The sequence below is a fragment of the Euprymna scolopes genome, chromosome 11 (assembly GCF_053919585.1).
Source record: "Euprymna scolopes isolate OS-2025 chromosome 11, ASM5391958v1, whole genome shotgun sequence".
Taxonomy (NCBI): domain Eukaryota; kingdom Metazoa; phylum Mollusca; class Cephalopoda; order Sepiida; family Sepiolidae; genus Euprymna; species Euprymna scolopes.
Window position 1 is genome coordinate 79,892,633 of NC_136492.1, and position 22,634 is coordinate 79,915,266.

A 22,634-nucleotide genomic window follows, 5' to 3' on the forward strand; every position below is an offset into this window, starting at 1 on the left:
TTCTGGAATTGTTGAATTTTTAAAAAATTATTTTTAACTTCTGAAATCATAAAAAAACTGATGACAACAAGATTTATATATTTTTCTAAAAAACCAAATGACTTTAAAGCAAAATCAAAATGGATGCCATTTGGATCATTTGGGAATTCTTAACCATAAAATAGGAGAATGAAGTTTGTCAGCATTAAGTCTTTGAAATTGTATGATGGTTTATTTTAATTCAGTCATTGTTTTCCTTAGTGTGTGTGTTTATATATATATATATATATATATATATATATATATATATATATATATATATATATATACACACACCCACACATATATATGTGATATTAAGTTAAGTTAAAACTTACAGATACACATGTTTCAAATTTCTGTTCTTATCAGTGTAGGAAATGATAATTACTGTTATTCAAGGGATTTAAATCATTACAAAATCATCCTTGATGTTGTAGTCTGAAATTTAACCTCCAGCCTACCAGTAATGAACACAAGAAGTATAGGAAATTAAATTCTATTAATATTGATTCGGTGGATGTAAACATTTGGTATTACACAACTGACATTGGAATATTACACACACACACACACACACACACACACACATATATATATATATGACACATTCTTTACAGAATTTCTAAAATTATATCAAGAAATGCATAGAAAAAAAAATTGTGCCACTTTGGAAAACAAAACTCCTAATTGTTTTTTTTATCCATTCCATAAAACTTTTTCCTTTTTTTTTTTGTATGCACAGTAAAATTCTCATTTTGTGTTTTAAAAGTTTTAAAATGAATAAATCGCATCAGGCCCTTAGGTTTTCCATTTTGGCTTTTTTAACTATAAATTTTCTCTTCAAATATATTCATTTGTATCTTACATGCAAGAAATAACTAAAATGGAGATGCTAAATACACAACTTATATCAGTTGAAATAAAAGACAATAAAAACCAATAGGTTTAAACTTTAGTCACTGCTGGGAGTGGGAGAGGATGGATGTGCATATTTTGAATAAATATTTAAAAAGAAATCACTTCAAGTGGTAGGAGTTGGATGTTAAAAAAAGAGTATTTACTTAGAAAAAGGATGATAGAATCTCAAATGCTGTAGTTGCCCTGACAAACGTCTCTGTTGACTAACACAAACGTTTCTATGTAGCTTACTTGTCATATATACTGTTACTCAGCTTTACTCATGAATTGAGCACTATTGAAGTAAATAATACTGAAATAAAATTAGGTACATAACACACACATATATATATATATATATATATATATATATATATATATATATATATATATATATATATGAATAATCAGTAGAAGAAAAAAAAAACAAAGCCACTGGGTCTCCCATAGAGCACTGGTTAGATTAATTAAGAATAAATGTGTTTCCAAAGCTAGTTAAACTAAAAATAAATAAAAAAAAAAGACAAAATCCAAGATTAGTCTCATTCTCTTTGCTATTTCCATTCTCTCTTTCTCTCTCCAATAACGGGTTAAATGTTACCACTTGTGGTGATATTTCCTTTATTTGATGTAAATAATGGACTATTCTTGAGTTTAATAGTAGAGAGAGCAATTGACGGAAAAGAAGAATGATTGACACGTATGAAATAAGAGAGTTGGGCCAAACAATATATAGTGACAGAAGACAATAAGAGATGGGTGACTTATTCAGTTAATTGCGAATTACGGCTAATTAGAACAAGTAAGATGGATGAAAAAAAATCAACTTAATACCAAAATTAAAAAATATTTTAGTGTGTATTTGTGTTAAATTATGTCGAAAAGAATCTTTTAAGAAGCAAAACTTGATTTACCCAGTATGATATATATATAGTCTAAAGAAGCTTGGAGTAAAAAAATGTAAAAATAAAAATAAAGAATGCAGTTCAGATTCCCGGGAACAAAAAACTAAATTTAACTTATCGCAGACTTAACACTTGCATAAGCCGACTTCTAAAAAGGTCTACAATTACAAAACAGAATTCAACTATATCAGAATGGAAAAAAGAGAGAAAAAAAACCTTAACTGCGATTATTAGATAAAAAATGGGATCATCAGCTGCCATACGTATACATATATACAATTAGTTATTCCAAAACCAGAAAATGTATTTAATTTACACGTTTAAGTTTTTCATATTTTTATGAAATATGCTTTTTACATGTTTTGTTAAATAATGGAAAACCACTCCTCAGAGGTAGATTTATGTTCCTCAAAATCTGTTTGAAAGGTTTTTACAGAATAAAAAAGGATTTGGAGGATAAAAAGTATAGATAAAAGGAAATGGAGATATATAAAGTCTGCAAAAACAAATTTAAAAATGCGGTTATGAATTGTAGTGTTTATAGACCCCCCCCCCAATAATTCAAAACACATGAGGAAACAGTCTTACGTTGTCATATTGGATTTAAAAAAAATTCAAAGTATATATATATATATTTTAAAAACAATATATATGCCGCTCCCTATGTGGAGGTACCATATTGGTTAAAGGGAAAATTATTCCCAACTCTCATTTAGGTAAAAATGCATTTTCGTAAATAATTTACTTCATTCAAAACGTATCGCAAAAAAAGAAACAAATAACCTCTCTCTCTCTCTCTCTCTCTCTCTCTCTCTCTCTATATATATATATATATATATATATATATATATATATATATATATATATATATATATAACCCTGGTCTTCCAGCCCATTAGCAAATGCTCACTATTATGCTAAGATTTTTGGTTGCAATGATCTTTGATACCCCTTAGCTAAACAGCATAGTATGGATCAAAGTAAGTGAACAATCCAAAGAAAAGAAATGCCATCCTCTCCTATATCTTGGTTTAATGGCCAAAGAAAAGAGAGCCTTTTAATCACTGTCGACTGTTTGATCCATAGTAAAAAAATAATTATATATATATATATATATATATATATATATATATATATATATATATATATATAAAATGTCCGTTGACACTATATATTAGTGTAGTTGTCTACAAATACCTACAGTTTCACAGAAACACGGAAAACTCAGCCTGAAGAGCTAAAGATACCACATATAACCAATTCTTTAGCTCATGTTTTAGAAGATCAAACTAATGTATAGTGTTATAATTATTTCATGTACCCACACAAAATTTATAAGGAGATATAATGTTTGATTTATCGATTTTTGATATTTATTTTAATAGTGCTCAGTACATGAGTAGAGCTAGGTAGTAAGTTATGAAAACTTATAAGACAATTTAGCTCCACCAAATTCTCCATGTTGTATCCTTGTGCTAACTCATCAGGCTTATGCATGGAATTGATATTGCATGTTTTTATATATGCATGTGATATTACATATTTTAGTGAGCCTGATGAGTCCTCATGAGCATAAAACACAGAAAATTTGGCATAGTTTAATTGCCATATATATTTTCCTAACTTATCTATAATCTTGAATAAGTAATTGAGCACTCTGGTCATTTCTTTTATAAAACTAAATTCTACTATATATATATATATATATATATATATATATATATATATATATATATATTCATTTAATTGATCTTTTCATGCCGATTGTATTATTCAGTTCAGCCGACAATAGTGCATTCTGTTTTTGCAAGTCCCAAATTAAACTATTTAAAGAAGCTTAAACCCAACAAACTGCATAAAAAATGGAAGTTGTGTAAACATTTCTTTTCAACACAAATTTTTATAAATTTTTCTGTTATTCCCTTTTTCATTCTGTTTACAAGAAGACAATTCTTGTCTTGATTATCTTCTTTATAATCATTTGGACGATGATGCTTTGAAGCTCTTTATATTTTGCCAAAAATTAGTTTACAAATGTGCTTAAAAGAAAAATAGCTATCATGTACACCTCCTCTCCCACACCCCTAAAAAGAGTTTCAAAGACTTAAAAATGCAACTTTAAAAAAATAAAAGCACGTGAATGTTTTGACAATTTTTATTTTGCAATATTAACAATTTTAATATTAAATTTAGTCAAATTGGGTCACCGATAATTTTATTTTTTATTCATATTTTGGAATTTATTTTTAAACATTAATAAAAAATGAAAAAAATGTAATTATTAAAAGAATTTATTTTTAATTTATTTTAATTAAAAATTTTTTAAAACTTAAAGAAAAAATTAACAAAAAACTTTTTTTTTTTTTTTAATGAATTAATTATAACAAAATGAGAATATATTAAAAGCAATCTTTTATCGTAGAGAAAAGGATCCATTCTAAATTGTTTCTATTAGCCATTATCAACCGTGGGTAAAAGATTTAAACATTAAAATTCAATCAAAATCTTTGATTAAATAGGCATAACCTTTTTTATTCCCCGAAACGCTATCTAAAACTGGAATGTAAAATGTTTTCTCTCTTTTGTATATCACCTAACTCTTGATATCGATCCCATATCATCGGTTTCATTGTTCTCTTGTAATCATAGCAGAGTTGGTAGACATTCTGCATGGATCTGCATGCAGTAATGATGATTGCATGTGTCACTGCACAAGTCTTGTCATATTTTTTTCTACGGATATATGTATAATGCTTACCCTCTCTATCAATTTTTGTCAGTGAAATCATTTTTTCAGTTTAAAATTTTCCATTGATTAAACACCACATTATGACCCTATAAATATAACAAATAAAATGAAAAAAAAAAAATTGTTTTTTATATATTTAAATGAATCTCAAAAGATTGGTTGTGTTTGACTTATACTACCACCACTGAATTCTAGGTCCACTGACACCATTTTGTATCAAATACACAATCTAGACATGGTGCAGGATCATCTCCCTTTAACCAAGTGCTTTTAAAGAGGAGACTCAATTGATTTGGTCACACTATGTGTCCTAACAGAGTTCATCCACAAAGCAACATCCCTAAACCACTCTAAGATTGGTGGAAATGCCTGGGAGGCCAGCTGAAGACATGATTACACACTATCAAAGCTGATATTGAACCTATTTCTGGTCTACAGGTTTACGGTGTTTGCTGTTGGTCCTGGAACTGGCAGTCTATAACTATCTTGGCCACTGCAAACTATCATGCATGGTTTGCCTTCATTCAGGGTGCTGTGTATTCTATGGGAGGAGCTGGCTCAACCCATCCTAGGTGAATGCTAGTCATGCCAAGTTTTTATTTAAAGGACTTATCCAGTTTTTTATTAATTTAGTTTGGTTTGCTGTTTCAGCTTATTGTAAAATGGAGTTATCCTATCAGCGGATTTTTTTCACCATCTTCTAAAATTTGCATTATTTAATGTTTTTTGAAAAGAAAAATACTACATCGTTTGAATTTCAAGTCTTCAGATTATTAAACATAAAAAACAAACAAACAAACAAACAATAACAAAAAAAAAAAAAACTTACTGTTAACTTTCTGGAAAATGGGTATAGTTTGCTCTGTACTGTAAGCTTTACCATAAGCTGATCTCTGCTTGAAGATTCTGATAAAGACGAATTAAGTATTAAACTTAATTTCCTTACTAAAAATTGAATAAGCCTTTTTATTTATTTATTTTTAATCTAATATTTTGTGAACAATTCGTTAATTTGTTATTCTAATCGACCTATTTAGCATAATAGTTCGAGTGATTCTTAAAACGCCACTCTTCGGTCAAATCATACCAATGAAAAAATAAAAAAAAAATAGAACTTGATACTCCCTTGCTAAACATTCAGCATTATTATGTGAGAATCAAGGATAAGTGGTCAACTATTTTATTTTTTTTTATTCTGAAAAAATAAAAAATCTAAGGGTATGCACATTTGAATTAAAGTCGAACGCATATCTGGAAAAGAGAGATTTTCCTGAAATATCATACGATATGGAACTTCCATCAGATCATTACTGACGCAAATATTAACACATAATGCAATGGTAAAAGTTATATATATGTACACACACACACACATATATATTGTATTAATAAAAGATAAATTTGCAGACCTTATTCCACTGTTATATATTTTAATCTGCTTCAGTTTGTGTCTATCCGTTACACATCTGCACTGTGTTGCCTTCTATAAATTACCTTTATATACACCCTATACAATGCTTCAAGCAAACTATATTAACCACTTACCCCCCCCCTCCTTTTTTGGGGGGGGGGAATTTGCTGGTTGTGACACAATATCGTGTAGTGCTGATCTGTGCATAATTTTTAGTCATTGAAAAAAAATTTTTTTAACCCCAAACAAGGTATAGTACGTTGTTCGTAAGGGGCTACTATTTGGAATCGTTTCAAATTAGGAATTGTGAGGAGTTTAGCAGGAAGATATCTGTTCACATTACATTTAAACTTTTGCAGGTTAGTACAATCAGGGAAGCTGGAAACGGAGGGAATTCCAAAATCTAGCAGTCCAAGGGAAGAAACTATTAGAGTAGAAGATTTTGTGGCCTCTAGGAACCTCAGCAATGAAGTGGTGGGATTTTGCTGCTTGTCAGGATTGTGTACATCGAGGGATTACAAGTGCTATGAGTTTGCCACATTTCATTAAAGTTATTGTAAAAAGATTCTGGCTTCCTGACCTAGAATGCATGAAACCGTGATGTTCTTCCTTTCCCTTTCTAAAACTCGATCATGTTCTGTATAGTCAAAAACAATTTTCCACTATAAAACAACCAAACCAAATACGATGAATAAATATTTGAAGATATAAAAAAATTGAAGCATAAAATCTTTTAGCAGAATTACTGGATAATTTTAATCTGAAAAGGGTTGATTAGAGTAAATAGTGGAAAATCAAGCCCAAGTTTCATTCAAATTAATTTGATCCGAATGCTAGATTTAAATTAACACTTCAATAAATAATATTTTGATTTAATTTGATATCTTTTTTTTATTCTTTGACTATAGATTTTTATTTTTAATAAACTTTCATAGTAAAGAAACTGGATCAAATAGATTTTAGGCACTTCAGAATTAGCAATAACAAAAAGGACACATCTTGCCTTAACACCATTTATTTTATTTGCAGTTGAATTATAGCAATAGTAACGTTGCCTTCACTAATGACTAACCTTTTTTTAATGCAAATATGTTGCATATAAGTAGGTAAACTAGAATAATAAGTACCTCCAACGCCTGTCACAGATTTAATCCCCCTACACATAATACAATGTAACTGTAATTTAATATTATCATCCTAACTTTTGTACGATTTAAAAGAAGCTTCAAATAAACTAATATTAAAAAAAATCCTTTACAACATATAAAAATAATGAAAATGCAAGACTAAAATTGTGTTTACGCTATTGATGCCTTAAAACAATGTTGCTATGTAGTGATCGTTTTGAAGCTGTAAACATACCGATGTTTAAAAAATCTAGCGAAAATCAACTAATGGTCAGAATTTCATGAAATTTTCGATACTTATTCATTTTTCATTTAATTTACATATTAAAAGTAGGTTTCATTAAATATATGAGGGGAAATATTTGTTTTAGGTGTTCTATACCCCACTATATTTCATGTTACAGAAAACTAAAAAAAAAATAAACTGAGGTCTATAAAAATTGCAACATTTTATAAAGCTGAAGTGCTTAAATAATTAAATGTTTATTTTATATATATATATATATATATATATATATATATATATATATATATAAAACTATTACAAAATTTAATTACCTTGAAGTTGAAACTAAAAATAGACATAAAATCAATGTTAAGTTTTAAAAAAAAATCAACGCTTTTATCTCAATAATATATATTGTAATTAGTTAAATTACAATAAAAAAACAGAATTCTAAAAACTAATTAATTTTTAGAAGATTTAAATATAATAACATTCCAGTATTCCACGATATGAAGTTTTGAACATAGATTTTTCAGTAAGGTTTTCCCATTCAAAAAAATATTTTCATATAATATAAAAATTATAAAAAAGCAAATTCAACTACAACTTGAAATTATTTTAATTGTTAAAAGATGTTAATTTCTTGGAGGGTCGACTTGATTTTAGCACCTATTTTCAAAAAAACATCTACGGAGGTCTCTAATTAATAAAATTAACATAAAGCATAGAAAAAACAAACAAAAAAACAAAACAAAAAAACGCTGCTTCCCCGATTCAATTAAAGCAACTAGGACCTTCTGTAAAAAGTACACACAATTACACATATACACAAAATGGTGACGTGGCTGATAGTGCTTAAAATTTTGGTGAATTTTACACAAAAATTTGCACATTGTTTTTGACAAATTTACCAAGTGTATTCTTTTAAATATTTTCTTGTCAATACTAACGTTTATTTAACTTGTAATAAGTTAAATAAATGTTAGCATCGACAATATATAAGATTTAAACGGAAATGCTGTTAGAAAAAAAGAATGAAAGTTTTGCCGAAATCACTTTAAAAACGTTTTCAACAATTTGATATAAATCAAAAGTTATTTCCCTTGTAAAAAACAAAACAAACAAAAAAAAAAAAACAAAACAAAAAAAAAAAAACAGAAGACGCAGTCCTCTCTACCAATTTACTGGATAATCTATTAGTAGGTGGTGCAAAATAAATGGCCGATGTATCAACATTTTGATCCCTCCCTTCACTTAAAAATACACCAAAATTTAGGAAATCAACCAATTTTAAAGAAATTTTCAGTATTAATTAATTATTTATTAATCACAGAATATAATGAACGCATTATTTAAAAAAAAAAAATCTTACTGGAAATCTATTATTTTGTGTAAACAACAAACACCTTTACTAAAATTATAGTTTTAAATATGCCCCCCCCCTCCAAAAAAAAAATGCATGCATTTATTTCTTCTTTTTTTTTTTAAATGAAAATAAAGCATCATAGATTGTAACAAAAAAAATTGAATTTTTTTAAGAACATTACAAAAATGTCCTTAAAGTCTGTGTTAATAATATTGTTATAACTTAAAGAAAAATTAATTTTCTCAAATTTAGTATATTCTCATCGAATTAAGCAGTGTTTATTAAATATTTTCATATAAAAAAAAAGAATTGCAAAAAATATTTCATATTTTTAATAAAGTAACATTTTTAGCATAGACTTTACATGTAATATTTCAATATTTTCCTTGCATGCATGAATGTGTAAAAGATCAGCATAAGAAATTTTTTTTCTATAATCTAGCCCCCCCCCCCCCCAAAAAAAAGAATGTAAATATTGAATATCAGGAACACACACACACAAAAAAAAAATTATTTAAATAATGGGGATGTTTAAGTAATAATTCATTTCTTTAGATATGGGTGCATAGTGTAAAAAACAAAACAAGACAAAAAAAAAAAAAAAAAATCCAGACAGTTTTGGCCCTCCCACCCACCTAATCCCATTTGTAAACTTGCTGTCATTTTCAGATGAGTTTGCGACTAGTTGAATCAATTCTAAAATTTACATTCAGACATTTATAAAAAAGAAATAAAACATAAGTCTGTATTTTTTTGGGTTTGAGTGTGTAATTTTTTCATTTATAATAATCATTTTCTTTCAAACTTGAATTCTATCTAATTATTAATAAATAATGGTGTAATCTTTTTTTTTCAATGAAATGTCACTTGTCAGTATATAAACAAACGCTATCAAGAATTTTATAATATTATTGTATAAAAAATTTATACCAAGCTAAATATGAACTTTTTTTTCAGAGAAAAATAAAGAAATTCTTTTATACATTCTAAAATATTCTAATTAAAAAGACTTTTCCTGTTTTATTACAACAAAAATGAAATTAAACAAAATTATTACGCTTATCGTGATTTGTAATTTGGTGAAAATCAGTGCTATTCATGTTTACATTTTAATCGAGACATTTTTTTAATACCATAAATTGTTTTTTTTTTTTTTTTTGGTTTATAATGCATTTTTTTTTTTGTTATAAGAAGTATGTAGATTTTTAAAATTTGGTATCTTATGAGTTTAATTTATTAATTATCGGTCAAATAGTATCAGGAAACTGATAATTATTTTTCCAGAGATTTTCAAAGTTGATTTATTCGGACTTGAAATTCAAAGAAAATGTTGTTTGTCTCAACGTTTTTCACTGTAATTTTTTTAAACATATAAATATACATTTTTTTTTCATTCTAGAGATTAACTTTGGTTTGTTATCTTCAAAAAAAAAAAAAAAAAAAAAAGCAAACATAAACTAAAAAAAGTAATTATGATAACCCTCTTTTAAGAAGCATAAGGGTCTTTCTTTCTTTCTTTCTTTTTTTTTCAGTTATTTTTTCCAATACTATTATTAGCAACATAAATAATAATAATTATAAATTTAAAGGAAATACAATTAAAAACAATTTATTTTGGTTTATTAGTGACCTATTACCATTTTAAGTTAGAGTAAATATAGATTCTGTGCAAAGTAGCCATCAGTAGCTAGAGAAAGTAAGGACGTCATTACAGAAACAAAGATGACTACTTTGCTTAGAAACAATATTTACTGCAACTTAAAAAGTTTATGACCTTTTTTATACTACTGAATAGTAAAAATAAAAAATTGGATCAAATAGATTTGAGACATGCCAGAATTTGCAACAACAAAAAGGACACATTTTGCCTCAACACCGTTTATTTTATTTTAGGTGCTGAAACATTTAGCTAATGAAATCGCAGCAAATGTCATTAAAAAAGAAAACACATTTCTTTGCTATAATTGGTTTCTTTATATAAAAAAAATAAATTTGATCAAAAAAATTATTAAAAAAAATTTTTTTTTCCTGGTTTACTATCAGTTGTTTGTTTAAAAAGTAATTATTTATTCATGAAACTTACCTTACAATGAGTGTTTTTTCTTGGTTTGAAGTTTAATTTTCTTTAAATTTCATACAAATTGTCCAATACGTATTCATTGTATTTTCTTTGTAACAGCAAAAAGAATATTGTTTTCATTTTTTTTTTTCAATTGATTTTTCATGGAATTATTTTCATAATAATAAATAATATATTTTTCATTGAAAAAATGGGCTAGCATTTACGTAAAAATAAAAAAATATTACAAAACTTTTGAGATCTTTCGGCATTTTATACAAACTGCCTGAAAAATTCTGACGATAGCACAGTACTTATTCTGCATAAGTACCCACGAGTGCTTGAGTAAAAACAAAAATAAAAATAAACACTTATTTACAAATCCGTTTTGTTTTGTATACATTGAAGATTTATAAAAAATAATTTAAAAAAAATACATAGTATTATTTACAATTTTTTTTTTCTCTAATCAAAATGCATAAACAAACGAAACAAACATTAAAAAAATAAATGAGAGGATGTTATGTTGATATTTTACAAAGATATTTTTCCAGATATTAAAAAAATTATACTGAATTGTATTAAAACAATTTTTATGTTTAAATATTATATTTTTTGTTATAAGTCTTTCATTTAATTTTTTAATAAGCAATAAAACCGGAAGTCAGAAGTAAAAAAAAAACAAAAACATCGGTGATAAAACAAAATGTGTCCTTTTGATTGTCTCTCATTCTGGATACCTCATATCCAAATAACTTTACAAATTTTTTATTTTATGAAACGATCAGTTGAGTCTCAAGTACAGACTTGAATCTGACGATCACTAAATCTGGAGAGCAAGGAAGATGTGTGCAGAAGAGAAGACTTTGATAGTTTGGTCACATTGAAAGAATGGATGACAGTTCTTGAGTTAGTAGATGTAGAACAGTTGAGAACCAGGTTCAGTTCGCAGGAAAACATTGGAGGAAGTGATAAGGATGGACAGCATTGTTTTACAATTTATCACTGTATCGCAGCTTTAAAAAGTTTCATCTTTGTTTTATTAAAGAATTTCATTCTTGGTAGTTTTTAAGTTAATGGCTAATTTATTAATGACCTTACCATAACATTTACTTTTTAATTAAGAAAACAAAAAAAGTTGCCGAATTTCTTTTTTAAATGTTTTCATCTAATGAAAATATTGTTGGTTCGTTGGTTTTCTCTTAATAGTCGCGTAAAGACTACATTTTGTATTATTAATGTTATAAACTTTGTTACATTAAAAAAAAATTCGTCGCTGCTATCTTTTTTTAATGTTTTGATTTAAAAAAAATATTGTGTCCTAAATTATGAGATGAAAAAAAAATGAACGAATCTCTTAGTAAATGGGAGTTGTCTCCCTTTGCACAGTGACAAATTTTGTAAAACAGAGTCGGATGGATTTAAGAGAAAGAGGGATAAATAAAAACCTGGCCAGAGATAGGTTAGTTTGGAAGTCAATTTCTAAAAGCTGCCCAGCACATGCGAGCATGTAAAATGGACGTTAAACCAAATATGATGATCAGTTATCAACAAATAAATCTTTGTATATAAAATGAAAACAAAAAAAATGTTAAACCATAAATATTTATAACGTTTCAAATACCGACAAAATAAATTCTAAAATATTCGTTTCTACAGTTTAATTTAGACTTGGCACAAGGCTAAAGGCTAAGAGCATTCAGTGAAAATCAAAATCGCCCACTATAAGTTGCAAGACCCTTGTTAATTATTCAATCATTCAATGAGGGACCTTTTCTTCCCAATTAATTAATATTAAATTGTAACTGTTCTATACAAGCGTCATTCATCCTAGGCAAGTTGAACCGGCTTTCCCCGAAGGAGGATGTATCTAAGGAATATCAAATTCACAAAGCCTCAGTCACATGTATATCTGGGTCAGGAGAGGTGACCACGTTATGTTTTTGCTGTTCTTGCAAGGAGGTGTTGATGTCCTCCTACATACAGCACCTTATATTCCCAAATCGTCACCCCATCTAATACTGACCAGGTTCAACGTTGCTTAACTTCAATGTGTCAATGTGACTATGCCATATACAAACAATGTAGAATGGCTGAAGTTATAAAATAAAAAATAAAAAAATCAAATTCAAAGCCATGATAACAGTCGAAAAGGTAGAAAACAGTTTTCTTTTCAGACAAGATAATACACCGTGGCAAGCCTCCTCCTCTTCCCTCCCTTTCCTCCTATCTTCTCAACTTCCTCTCTTTTTTAGTTTGTCTATTACTTTGAAATATTTATTTGCACACATTATTAAAAAAAATTTACATTTTTACATTTGAACGAATTACACAAGGCCATTCAGAAGCGTGGGAAAATGGGTGTCATTTATCATCCTTTGTCATGATGATTAGAAAATGGCTACCGTACTCTTAACAAGAATCATCAATCACCCTAATAACACATTTACTCCAGTGGCCGTCCTACTTAAAATTTCCTAAATTGTTCAAAAGGTTTATTGAAAATAAATAAATACGTCTATAAACAATTATTATTTCATTTGTGGTGTGTGTGTGCGGGGGGGGGCAAAGAATAAAACAATTGATTAATAAGACCCTTTCAGCCTTCTTTAAATAATAGACTGCCGACTTTTTTCTGGCCTGTTTTGAATTGAAAACAAACAGGCCAATCTCGTAGCAGCCATTTGCAAATTTGTAGCTTGTATGTTATCTCTGTTATATAAAGCAAAACAGCTTACACATTGTTTCCTTTTTTTTTTTTTTAGTGTGACATTTTTACTTCAAGTAATAAACTTGAAAAAAAATGTTGGAATGTTTGTCGAAATTTCATTAAAGTTAAATCTATTAATTTACTTTTATCTTCTATTAAATCTTTTCATTTGATCATTTTGTGAATTCGTTGGCAATCACAGCTGAAATTGGAAACAACAAAAGAATTGATATTTAAACATTTTGTTTTCTTTATAAACAAATAAAACAAATTTTTACTCCAAAATAAACCTTTACTAGAATTTTTCTAACTTTTATTCTTCTCTTTTAAAACCACAAAAACCGACACAATGACTGCATACGATTTTTTTGTCCAACAAGATTTTCCTGTTAATTAATGGTAAGTGCACTTTTTATCCTAAAAACTACAATAATTTTTTTTTCTTCACTATTAAAAGCATTTGCAGGAAAAAACAAAATCGAAATTAAAAAAAAAAATTCTTGTCTTATAATTGACTAGCTGAAAATCCGGTCTTTTTTTTTTTTTAAATTTATTTTGTAACAAAAGATAAAAATGATTGATTTGTTTACAAAGAAACTAAAATGCATCCTGGTTGATTTAATTTTTTTTTTAAAAGTTAAGTTTTGCTACTTTAATTTCAATAAATAATCGAATATTAGTAAATAAAAAGTAATAATGTATAAGTTTCATAGGGACGAGAAACACAGACACATGAAAAGTGATTACATAATTTTATTAATACAGACGTGATAGGAGCGTAAAATGGAAATTTATGGATGGTAAACACCTGCACGAGCTGTTACTGTTTCTAGCAGTGATGGGATGATTCCAATATTTTTCCATATTTCAATACAATTACTGATTCCATACTAAATTCTAGATTCTGATACAATTACTGATTCTGATTCTTTATAAATCTCTATATTTAACAATAGAGTTGTTATTTTTCCCCAATTACTGTAAAAACACACAAATGTGCTGATATTTTCCTAAACATATAAATACACTTGTGGGATGGTAGTGATCTTTAGATGTTAGTTTTATTGGTAGTTTAAAATCAATAAATATTTATTATTTTATCATTCATCACTACTAGCAGTGGAATATTTTGCTTTAAATAAAATCAAATAAAAAAAAACAAAAGAATCATTTTGGTATCGGAAAATTGGCACAGATTTTTCAGATTTCGATACCCCCCCCCTAAATTTCTGATGTTTCTGATACCGATTAATCGTCCCAACACTAGTTTCTAGAGATATTAATGTAAGGGGAACAACTCTCGTCATACAAAAGGCCGAAGAGATAAGGCCTGCTTTATGTTCCTAATTACTTGTTTTCCTATCAGAACAGATACTACACTTTGCTGCTTTGTTTTCCTATGAGAGTAGAGTTAGACACAGGGCCTGTTTTTAATGTAAGAAAAATCCAGTTTCTTCAAAAGGAACAAAATAAAATTTAGCATCAGAACAGATACTACACTTTACTGCTAGCTCAAAAGGCAATTTATTTAGACAAAAAAAAAAAATAAAATAAAAATAATCACTGTATTTCTTCCCTCGGCTTACAACAGTCTTCAAACGAGGGTTGTTAAAGAAGATAATTTCATGTTTTTATTTGCTTTTTATGCCTAAATCTTTAAAAGTTTTGAGAAATAATTCTAAAATTTGTAATCACACTTTTTTTCTTTTCTCTCCATTTGTTTTTACAGTTTCCTTTTCAAACGAATATAATGAAAAATGGAAATGCACGGAATTCTTCAAAATCTATTTTAATCTTTTCAAAAATATCAATTGAAATATTGTCATCAAGGGCAGGGGAGATTAAAGTTCAGCATTTATCAGTTTTAAGGAAACTTGTTAATCTGCTAAAATCTCTGCTGCTCCAAACTCTATGCACACCAGTTTGATATTTGGTGGATTTTGATTCCATATAAAGCAGTTTACAATTCAACAAGAATCTCTGAATATTTCAACAAGTCGGTTTCTCGCTGAAATATGAATAGTTTTATTCTTGAATGAAAGCTGTGTTTTATTTGTCTGTTTTATTTGTTTTTATTTTGTCTTCATGAAATTGGAAAGAAGGAACCAAGGAAAATAAAATCTCTGTAAAGATAAGAAAAAATGGTAATTTGTAGACACAGCAGCCTATAAAGAAAATGGCCGCTGAGTTCAAGTATATGGAAAAACTGAAATTGAAAGAAATTCTTACTCCACATATAAATTATAAAGATAATTGTTTGTAAGAAAAATTTGCTTTGTTTTAAAAATTTTTTTTGTTCATATTGAATGATAAGACCCATCATTTGAACATTTCCATCTTCAATCATCAATTGACTGCAAATAACGGTTCAATGTGCATGGTAAATTACAGATTTTACACCTCCAAGAATTGGCTATTAATGGATGCTAGGTAATCTATTTTAAAATTGTCAGACTGCTTCATGACAAGTTGGAATTTTGTTATTTCTTCAGCATGAAATCATTGTCATAAATATTATTTACAAGACTTGTTGGATGCATTCTAAAAACTCAGAAGCCATTTTTTATAGGTTGTCTACACATCATAAAAAACATTGTCCTCAAAAGTTTTTATCATTGCATTCAAAATAATTTATTATTGCATTCAAAATAATGTTTTTTTTTTTTAGTTTAGGAAGCAAATTTGCACGTCAATTTTGTTGTTTTTTTTTCTCACTGAAGTGAATTAAAATGTTAACAGATGAAACATTTCTTTTTAATCTTTTGTAATTTTTTTTAAGCATGAGATTAATTTCCAAATTATGTTTCTGAATTTTTGAGATGAGGATTGATAAGTCCTATTATTTGCATTCTTCAGGCTACTGTTTTCATCTTAAGTGTTATTTGTATAACGTTTCAGTCAATGTAACCCTCCCTCACCTCCTTTAGGTATATCTTTTCGAACTTTGGAATCTACATGGAATTTCGAATGGAACCCTTTATTTAATCCATGCCCTTATTCCATCAAGCATGATTGGGTAAAAGTCCTAAGTAATTTGCAGTTGTATTTTTGTGTGTCGCCTACACTGAGGATTGAACCTTCAAACTCCAGAAGAGTGTAACTTACAACTGAATTTTACCAAATACTTTATCCATCATGCCATGGGTCCTTTTGAAAGATTCTTGTGTTCGACAGGATAACTGAAAATTTTTTGGCGGTTACATCGACTGAAACATTGTGAAAAGAACAGTAGTCTGAATAGTCCAAATAATAAGTAATTTCAAAATATTAACTGTTCCTGCCGTGAACTGACAGGTCAAAGAAAAACTTTCCTATTTCATTGGAAAACGGATAGTTTTATTGCTAATTTATAGTAAAAGTTATCGTTTACAACATAAATTGTTTTGAAGGAAATGGAGTTGGGAAATCTGTCAAAAAAATGATTCATTTTGGTTTGCATACTCATTTGTGATTTATTTGCTTAAAAAAAAGATGTAAGTATAATTTAATAGAAAAAATGTAAGCAAGTAAAAGTTACTATTGACAACATAAAATCTCCATAAACATTGACCTGAAAGAAATAACATGGCTAACATATAATTACTTATGACTAATATTTAAAGCAACTTTAAATGCTTACATTTGATACTCATTTTTGGGTGCAAGTCCAAAATTCAACCATAATTAAAAAAAAAAAAAAATTATAAAAATATCTTCATGATGTATGTATTCGTCATGAAACAAAAATGTCATAATCCAATATTCATGTAAAAAAATGATTCTCTCTCTCTCTCTCTCTCTCTCTCTCTCTCTCTCTCTATATATATATATATATATATATATATATATATATATATAGCTCTACTTTATTAATTTACATGATTGTCAGTATATGACATTTTCATTCTATGATGGGTGCATACACCATAAGGACTTTTCTGTATATTTATTTATTTTTTAATTAGGTTGAGCATTGGACTTGCACCCAAGTATGTCACACGTGAGTAGGTAAATTGAAATAAATTATTTTTGACAAGTTTTCCAACTTTTTTTCCTTCTGAATCTTTTATATCATACATAGTATAACGTTTACCCAACTAATTATTACAAAAAAATGTTTTACCGAAATCACTTTAAAAACGTTTCCAACAATTTGACGTAAATCAAGAGTTATCCCCCCTTATATATAAAAAAGGAAGACCCCCTCCCCCCGTCTCATTTTAATGGGCAATCGTTACTATTGCCGATATAAATTATTATAATAATAATAAATTTAAAGGAAATACAATTAAAAAATTAACCAAAAAGAATTGATTTTGGTTTACCTACGTATTAGTGACTTATTTGCGTTAAAAATATTGCCCCTGATAGTAGCCCCCTACATCAAAGTGGCAATGTGGCTTGTTTGGGGTGAAAATGTAATTAAAAAAAAGAAAAGAAATGTTATAAGCATTTTAAGTTACTGTAGATACTTTGTTTACTCAGAGAAAGTAAGGAACGTCATTCCATAAACAAAGATGACTACTTTGCTCAGAACCGATATTTACTGCAACTTAAAAGGTTTACTTTTATACGGCATAATCGCATTGACACACCACTTCTCGTCAGATCACCAAAGTTAAGCAATGTTGAGCACCAAATGGGTGAATATTTGGGAATTCTAGGTGCTGTATGTGCTCTCTGCTTATCTCAGCCTTTGTGTCCATTCGTCCTGTACATACACTTCACTTGCCACTTTCACAATGTCGACCCTGGAGAAGTGTGGTTGGAGATTGCGCACCTACTGCCACAAAAATTTTGCGTGCAGGTATCTCTTCATGGGTATCCATAGTCTGTCAAAGGCTTACTACTTAAAAAAAAAGAAGATATTTTAAAAGCAAATAACAAATTAATAAGTAAAGCAAAGTCGATTGTATTTGACTAGTTTTCTAACTGTATTTCCTTTAAAATAAATCGCCATTAGTAACGTTTACTGTTTAGTGAATTTATAAAATCATTTTCATTTGCTTTCATTATTGAATTTTCAGGAAATATTTACACTGACAATTGCTATTCTTTTTATAAGAAAGACTTAACAACAACGTTTAACTTTTGATACAAAAAATATAATAAATAAAATAATGAATAAATAAATTCATCAACATTTTTTTTTTTTTTCTGCACCACAAAATTATATCCATTCGGAATTTTCTTGACAATAATTTATGTAAGTCTTAGCACTTTTTATATTTTGTTGATGAGCTTTATTATGCTTGCTTTATTTCTACTATTTAAATTTTTTTTTCTAAAACTCATATCATTTTAATTCCAATGTTCCCCGAACATTTACTTTTATCATTCTTAATTTTTTATCATTCTTAATTTTTTTTGTTTTTATTTTCGGGGAGGGGAGTGTAATTCTTGTGAGATACATTAACGAGTGGGGTAAAATACTCTTCACTTCTAAACAATCAACAATTATTACAAAATTACAAGTAATTTTTATGTACATGCGTAAAGGGAAGCAACTCTTCATTAGAGTAGAAATACTTTAACCAAGGGAGGCAACTCTATTGATCGTCCACATTGGAAAATAAAAAGGAAAAATTCTCCAGCCAGAGAGACCCACACTAATGTCCGATTATATAGAATATTACTCTGCCACAAACCAACAGAGTGTAGGTTATTAGTGAGATGTCTTATTCTCTGTTGACTGAAGTATGTCTCCTGCTCTGTGCAGTTCTAGGAGATCCCTCAGGCTTTGACTTCTCCTTTTAAGAGAGGATTAGTTTATTGTTAATCTCCTGAGGTGCCTATATCAGGAATGTCAACTGCGTTGCCCAGGCATTTATTTGCAGGTCAGAGTGATCTTCCTCTAGGACGTTAGCTTTTTAAATCCCATTTTCCGACCCTTGTGTCACATCATTCTACCATGGGAGGTAGGTAAATAACTACTTGGGTGAAAAACCCCCAAAAGATAAACTGTTTAATTGGGAAAAGTCCAGAATAGTAAATGTTCGATAACCCACCACACCACTTTAAAAAAAAACAAAAAACAGTACAAAATTCACATCAAACACATTAGAATGAAATTCTGTCTCTAACTAGCTAACTTTTAACATTTATAACTTGTTTTTCTTCAATAAAATCTTTTTTTTAAACACTCTATTTTTAATGCATAAGCATATTATAGACACCATTAAAATTTGAGTGTCGAAAAGACAGATTTTATAAATATAAAAAGTGTCACATAAAGTCATAAACGTTAGAACTTGTCTAGTTAGGTCAAGAATTTCATTTTAATGCGTTGGATATAAATTATGTCTTTTTTTTTTCATTTTGAACTTTTACAGTTTAATTTTTTACCAAGGAAAATCTGGGACAGTTAAAAAAAAAATGGTTTGAATCCAATTCTGAAAATAGTTAGACTTGTTACTTATACTTTTAGTTATGAATTTTTTTGTTTTTACATAGGCATCACCACTTATAAAGGCCCAGAGGCCACTCGAGAATAAGGGTTAAAGATTGTACAGTAGCCAATTGGACAATATAGTAATCGTTAGTAATGGAAATTTTGTAAATTTGTTAACTTAAGTGGAACGGCTCATCAAGAACTTATTTACGTTGGACTTGTAGACAACCATATTGTAGTTGGGTGGAAAAGCAGGCAAACGGAAGACAGTTCCACAGACATGCAGTTCTAAGAAAGAGGCTTTGTTCATGGAATCTAGGTTTAGGCACAGATAAAGAGTGGGGAGAATTATTGATAGTGGTTTCAGCTAGACGAGTGACTCTCGATCAATATGAAAGTTGTGGATCTTTTATCCTCGGCCCCCAAAATCAACAGATTAGTAATGTAATGACCTGGTCCTTGTTGGTTGCGGTGTAATAATAGTTCTGTGCAGTTCTAGGATGTCCACTCTCCCAGGCTTTGCCTTCTCTCTTTGAGAAAGGGTTAGTTTATTGCTAATCGCCTGAGGTGCCCCTACCTGGGAATGCCGACGGGGCTGCCCAGGCACTTTTTTCTCCTTCCCACTTTCCAATCCTGGTGTCTAAGTTCTTACAGTGGGAGAGAATTAAATATTATAAAACTCATGTAAATTGTAAATAGAACTATTTCTAAGTTTTATTTGAAAATTGAGAAAGCCGAATAATGTTATATAAATTATTTTATTACATGATTCAAATTAATTTCTGTTTGCTTTTGTTTCTGAGACTTTCGTTGTAAACACAACATATTCATGAAAGAATACTTAGTGTTTTTTTGTTTTTTTTATTTATTTTGTTATTGCTGGTATTAACATGAGAGGGTCGGTCTCTTGTGTTGAGAGAAATGTACATGTCCGATGTCGTTTCGAACGAAACTCTTTATTTTCTTTATGGGGGGGTAGTATGCTCTCGTTCCATCAGTCATAACTGGATAGAGGTCCTAAGTAATTTACAATTGTATTATTTTGGTCGCCCACACTGAGAATTGAACCTGCAACCTCCAGGAGAATATCACTTATACAATTGATTTTTCCAAGTACTCTGATCACTGCACCACAAGTTTTTGCGGACAGTTCTAGTATGAATTTTGGGAGCCCTAAACCTATTTTATTTCTAGTTTTAAATATCACTAATTACTAATTATTATTGCATTATTATTATATTACTGTGTGTGTATATATATATATATATATATATATATATAATATAAAGCTGAATGTGTGTGTGTGTGTGTGGTCACGAATAGGCTCCTATATGGTTGACTATTTTAAAAAACTGATTACATATAATGAAAGAAGATGTATCGAGACACAGTAATGGGTATGTTTGATCTGGCAGAACGGTGGTTCATTAAAATTGTGGGGTCTGCGTTCGTGCCTGGTCCATAAAGTATGGAGATAAAAAATTAAAAAAAAAACGTTTACAAGTGTTTTTGATATAGATGTACATAAGAATACTTTGATAAGTATGTTTTAACTTAAATAGGGATGGTATAATAAAATTGTGGGGTCTGCGTTCGCGTTTGGCCTCCATAGAATGGAAATAGGTACAAACTTTAATAAAGACTTTTCATATCTATCTGCGTAAATATACTTTGATAATTATGTTTCAGTTTGAAAAAATATAGTATAATAAAATTATGGGGTTTTCGTTTGCACCTGACCTCCATAGAATGGAAATATGTCATAAAGTTTAACAAGGTTTTTTAATATAGATCCACAGAATATTGTGATAAGTGTTTCAGTGTGAACAGGTATGGTATAATAAATTATGGGGTTTATCTATTTTATTTTTACTTTCATCATATTTTGCTTTGGTTTTGATACCCCTAAATTCAACCCAAATTTACAACCCTTCCTTTTCATAACCTATCATACTTTCATAAATCAGAGTCCATTTTCTGTAGGCTGTTTTTGAACCCAGTCAACGACGGGTACTTTTGCTAGTTAGTATATATATATATATATATATATATATATATATATTATTGCTATTGTTTACTTATTACTGTATATATTATCTATTATTTATAATCAACAGTTCCCATCTCGTGTTAAATTCTATACCAGATCTACTTAGTAATTGATCGTCGCCCAGATGAGAACAGTAGTCTGAAGAATCTAAATAATACGGATATGAAATGTACTTTAGAACTTAACTTTTTGTTTGAATTCAACTTGTACGTTGTTTTCACGATAAACATAAAAATGTTTTTTTATTTTTTGAATCATACAGATTCTTCTTGTGACGTCATTTACCCTAAGTCGATTGAGGTGTTTCCTCCCAATGAAGGATTCAAACTGATTCATTTCATGGCTAGTCCCAGTCTTTCTATGTTAAGTGTTGAGATATTATGCTGAACAAAGATGGCGGCAGTTAATCAAATCCGTGCGTAATCAATGCAGTCCCGATCTCGAGTGTTAGGTAATTCCTAGTAACAAAGATGGCGGTGAAGAATCAATACAGTCATGATTCAGTCATTTTGAGACAGAGGTTGACAGCGAACTGAATTGAATCCAAAATTCGATATTTTTTATCATAACATTTGAAGCCTCCGATTGGTTGATTGTCATAACTGTAGTTATAAAAACAATTGTCGAAATCATTGGAGTCATACCCTCATTAAAAGTCAAAAACATTTTAATATTCTATAACTACTATTAAGATATTGTTTGATCTATCCCCTACTTCCTTTGTTCCAGCTCGTTTGACTCGT

General features: G+C 28.8%; 1 long non-coding RNA gene across 1 annotated transcript; it reads left to right on the forward strand.

Moving 5' to 3' along the window:
* The first annotated feature begins 404 nt into the window (after nucleotides 1-404).
* On the forward strand, nucleotides 405-16,221 carry LOC145287948 (uncharacterized). Its single transcript, XR_013869232.1, has 2 exons — nucleotides 405-13,870; nucleotides 15,201-16,221. It is a non-coding gene; the product is annotated as an uncharacterized LOC145287948 (long non-coding RNA).
* Nucleotides 16,222-22,634: the final 6,413 nt, after the last annotated feature.